Below are 5,252 nucleotides of genomic sequence, written 5' to 3' on the forward strand. Positions count from 1 at the left end.
GTTGGCCTTCCTGACTGCCTCCCCACACTGCCGGCCCATCTTGGCATCAGTGATGACTCCAAGACCCTTTTCTGCCTCTGCACTGACGAGAAGGGAGTTCCCCAGCCTGTAGGTGTGGTGCCAGTTGTTCCTCCCCAGGGGCAGCACCTTGCACTTGTCGGTGTTGAAACCCATCCTATTCTGCTCTGCCCACCCTTGTAACCTGTCTAGGTCCGATTGTAGCCTATTCCTCCTTTCTAGCGTGCCCATGTCCCCATGCATCTTAGTGTCATCAGCAAATTTGAAGGGTGCTTTTTACCCCCTCATCCAAGTCCCTGATGAAGATGTTGAATAGTGTGGGCCCGAGGACCGAGCCCTGGGGGACCCCCCTACCCACATCCCTCCGGGTCGAAAATGACCCGTCCACCACCACTCTCTGGGTGCGGCCCTCCAGCCAGTTAGCGACCCATTTGTCTGTGTGGGTGTTGACACCACAGCCCCCCAGTTTCTTAATTAAAATGGGGTGAGAGACAGTGTCAAAGGCCTTCCAAAAGTCCAGAAAGACTACGTCCTGGTGTGGGGGCTGCGGGTGCTTGACCACCTGGGCGACAGCGATCATTGCCTGCTGGAATTCACCATCCAGCACAAGGTGGCAAAGGCCTGCAGCAAGGCAGCAGCCCTAGATTTCAGGAGGGTGGACTTCAACGAGCTAAGGAGAATAGTTGGGGAAGCACTTAGGATTGCATCTAAGGATTTGGTGACCTGGTCATAGAAGGCTGCTAGGTTGGTCTGACAGGACCTGCCTCTAATGAACCCATGTCGGTTGCCCCTAAGCATAATCTCCCCTGCTGGCCCATTGTGGACATGCGCCAGAATAATTTTCTCGAAAAGCTTACCCAGGATCGAGGTAAGACTAACTGGCCTGGGTCCTCCTTCCTCCCTTTTTTGAAGATGGGAACCACATTGGCCCTCTTCCAGTCCTCTGGTACCATGCCAGACCACCATGAGTGCTCGTAAAGCCGTGCCAGGGGGTGCCACAATAACCTCAGCCAATTCTCTCAGTACTCTAGGGTGGGGATTGTCTGAACCAGCTGATTTGAATACATCCAGTCCCTCCAGAAGTTCCCTGACTAGATCCTCCCTGACCCTCGGCCTAGGCGCGCCTCCCCTGAGGTCTAAGGTGGGGCCCGGGGGGGGTGGCTGTTCTGGTCCCTGCTCAGGAAAATGGAGGCAAAGAAATTGTTAAATATGTTGGCTTTGTTGTCTGGTGTAAAGACCAAATTTCCTAGCGTGTCCTGCAGGGGCCCCATGTTACGTGGAACCTTCTTTTTGCCCCCTATGTATTTAAAAAAGGACTTCTTATTGTTCTTGATCCGGGAAGCTAGTCCCAGTCCCATTTCCGCCTTGGCCTTCCTGACCACCCCCCTGCATCCCTGAGCAACTGCAGTATAGTCCTCCCTGGTGATAGTCCCTCCCTGCCATTGGGTGTGCGCCTCCCTTTTAGCTAGGAGACATTCCTGGATGCTTTTGGTGAGGCATGGGGCTTTTGCATCCTCCTGCCCCCTTTGATCTGTGTTGGGATTGCCTCCCTCTGGGCTTGGAGGATTGTCTCCTTAAGGAGCGACCACTCTTCTTAGACATCTGGCTCCCATCCCCTCCAGGACCTAAGTGCTTCCCCAACTATTCTCCTTAGCTCATTGAAGTCCACCGTCCTGAAATCTAGGGCTGCTGCCTTGCTGCAGGCCTTTGCCACCTTGTGCTGGATGGTGAATTCCAGCAGGTGATGATCACTGTCGCCCAGGTGGTCAAGCACCCGCAGCCCCCCCACCAGGTCGTCACCCGTGGCCAGCACCAGGTCCAACAAGGCGTCTCCCTTGGTAGGGCTGTGCACCTCCTGGGTTTGATGGAGGTCTTGCACTCTGGCCAAGAACCGACGTGAGTGGTCAGACCCGGCTGACTGCTCTTCCCAGCAGATGTCTGGAAAGTTCAGGTCCCCCATGATGACCGCGTCCTTTGACCTAACTACCTCTGTGAGCTGACTTAAGAATTCCTGGTCTAGCTCTTCCTCTTGGTTGGGAGGTCTGTAGTAGACCCCCACCGTTAAGTCTCATTCCCCTCAACTGCCTTGTATTCTAACCCAAAGCACTTTTGTGTGCCCCTCCTCTGACCCTGTGCTACCTGGTGAGGATGTGTATTCCTCCTTAATGTAGAGCACCACACCTCCACCTTTCCTCCCTGTCCTGTCCCTCCTGTACAGCTTACAGCCCTCGATATTCACTGCCCAGTCATGCGTTGGGTCCCACCACGTTTCAGTTATCCCCACTATGTCTGGGTTGGTGTCAGCTAGCAGGAGGGTAAGCTCCTCTTGCTTGTTTTCCATACTACGAGCTTTTGTGTAGAGGCATTTGAGGCCTCCTGTGGATGTGTGCACTGGCCCCCAACTTCCAGCATTACCCTGGCCTGTCGCTTACCCGCGTATATGTTCTGCTTGTCCGTCTAGGCTGTTCTTAGACTTGCTCCCAGAAACACTCAAAAGCTCTGAGAAGACTTGTGTGTTGAAATCAGAGCTCTGTGGGGCAAAAGGTTTCCAAATGTGCTGTTCCAGCTGTGAAGCCATCTCTATTTGTCAGTTCAAATTCATCAAGGAGGGGGTTTCAGGTGGCTGGGAAAGGAACAGGCAGAGGAAGAGGAAAGGTCCTGCACTTCACAGAAGCCTGCAACTCCTGGCCCAAGAGAAATGCTGTTTCTTGCCCATCGGACAGCCACGTGCCAAGGCTGGGAAACAGAAATAAGTTTGACCCTAAAACAGAGAATATCACAAAAATACCATGCCTGAGGGGGGCTGGCTGTGCTGTTTTAATAGCGCTTAGATGCAGTAGACCCAACACAAGATGCGTTCTGTGGTCAGTGACAATCTTTTCCTGCTTCAAGTTATGCTGGGAGACATTTTTCAGGTTCAGGATGGGGAGAAAGGAGAAATGGTCCTCTCCTCTCTACATCCAGAACCAAGCACAGATCATCTAGACCTAGTGAGGAGCACTGTGCCCCTCAACCCGCCCTGGCAGCTCTTTCTTTAAAGGAATTTTTAAATTGGTTTCTAGTATGAATTGGTTCTCTCTGAAATTATGATGTTAATAATATGGTAAAATGCCTTTAGACAGAACCCAGACTTCCATCGCAGAAGTCACACTGGCTTATCCCTATAGTTATGGCTGGGAAAACACTTGGGGGGAAAGTGCAGATCCAGAGACAGTGACAGCATTGCCAGACTGTGGGTTTTAAACTAAAATGCCCCTCAGACATAATTTCCAACACTGTCACTTAGTTTATTTAATTAAAAACCATTGAGGCTGAGTTAAAATGGCTTATTTAAAAAGTTACCATAATTTTATTTGAAATTTAAAATGTCCCTTTAAACAGTGTTACATTTGAGCCGAAACAATTTTTTTTTAGAATTTTGATGGCTGAACATTTCGAAAAAATTGTTTCGTGCGAAACAGAGAGTTATTTGAACAGCTCAATCTATACCCTTTCCTCCTCTCCCTGAGATAAAAGTGTGTTCAATTAAGGCACCACTGGCCATCTTGAATTCCTAGACATCACAAACTAGCAAAATGAATAAAAGTTAAAACCACATTTATACTAAAAAACAGCAGATGGCTATGCATGTCTCTACATCTATAACCTAACTTTTCTAAGATCAGAGTTCAAACGCCAGTGCTTTTCACAGTGAAGAAGTTTCCTCTTATAGCCTTGTTCTAATGATGTGGCAGGTCTAGGATGAAACAAAAAAATCCCTAAAGGCACCAGTCTGGAACAGGAGAATTTAAATTGAAAAAAAATGTGTGGATCTGTGAGAAAGGAAAAATGCTTTCCTAGCTTGCTCTACCTACACAGCTAACATTTTGTCAAAAAACTCAGCCTTGAAAAAGTAAGATCTATTCGTATAGGTGGATGTTAAAAAACCCTGTATCAGAAACATCTAACTAAGGCTTTTGAAGCCATAGGGCCTTTGTACATGTACTCGGCCTTTAGTCACTAAAAATGTTCCTGGTTTAAATTTTCTTTCTTAGGTTCAGATGGCAGTGATTTACCATGCAGTGTTTTATTACGCTACATCTAGTAAAATGTGCATGGAGGCACGTCAGAATAATTTTACCCTCCTGCCCTTGCAGTACTACTTCACTACCGGGTGGTGTTTTAGGACAAGATTTGATATTGTGGTTTATTTTCTTGGGTCGTGCTGAGTTGCTTTTTGGGGGGGCATTGTTGGCAGTTTTGCTTGAGATGGACACATTTTTGTGGGGGGTCTGAGTTCAATAGGCAGTGCTGCCCGCCTCCCCTGCAAAGCTGCCTTTTTTCTGGGCGCTTGTTGCTTGTGGCGCAGGGCGCCTCTGGTTGGAGAGGGAAATCTTTTAATGCAAAGATCTACAAGAGTGAGCTTGCCTGCCCCCCCTCAAATCTGGATTGGCACTGGGGGTCTGTACCACAGGCCACCCGAAGTGGTCATCCCCCTACCCAAGCCTGGTCCCAAAGCAGGTCTGCCCCAAGCCTTTTCTGCATGCTCGATGCACTGGGTGCTGGGTATGGTTTCCACTTAGGGCTACACAAAGGGTCTGTGTTGGCATCTGGGTATCATGTACCCAGGCTAGAGCCTGAATGAAAACATTACTACAGGAATTTTTATGTAAAACAGAAAGAATCCTGTCTTCCATCTGTTGTCTGTATCCTTACGTCAAAAAGCAGGATTTTTTCCAAAGCTGAGATCTAACGCAGGGGTGGCCTGGGCTCTTATCAAGGTTAAGATTCCTTGGCTACCAGGGATCCCCGTGCCCAGGACAGCTTCCCCCAAAGTGGGGTTGGGGGGGGCTGCGATCAGCCTACTACAACACCCCCCACCCCCACCCCCACCACACAGTGGCTGTTGAAAAGTACATGGACTCCAAAAAAGCATGATGATCAATTAAACTCCCAGAGATTTGCTTATGAAAATAAAGTAACTCCTCATGGGTTAGAGTCAACACGCTTTGAATTCACGCCAGGACAAGAATGTTGCAGGTCAGCAGACATGATTCCAAACCTATTTTCCTCTTTACTGTGCCTATTGGAAAACTTCCCTTCAGAAGAGATCATCTTCTCCAGTATTGGTGCGGTTATCCAGACTTAACATTAGACTTTAGGCAGAGGCACTGAATTCATAAATGCCTGAACAAGAACAGTTTGTTCTGTGAAGACAGTGTTAATTAACACTGCGAATTGCAGTGCTCAAAGCA

Source organism: Crocodylus porosus, unplaced genomic scaffold (genome assembly GCF_001723895.1).
Source record: "Crocodylus porosus isolate Cpor-Errol unplaced genomic scaffold, CroPor_comp1, whole genome shotgun sequence".
NCBI lineage: Eukaryota > Metazoa > Chordata > Crocodylia > Crocodylidae > Crocodylus > Crocodylus porosus.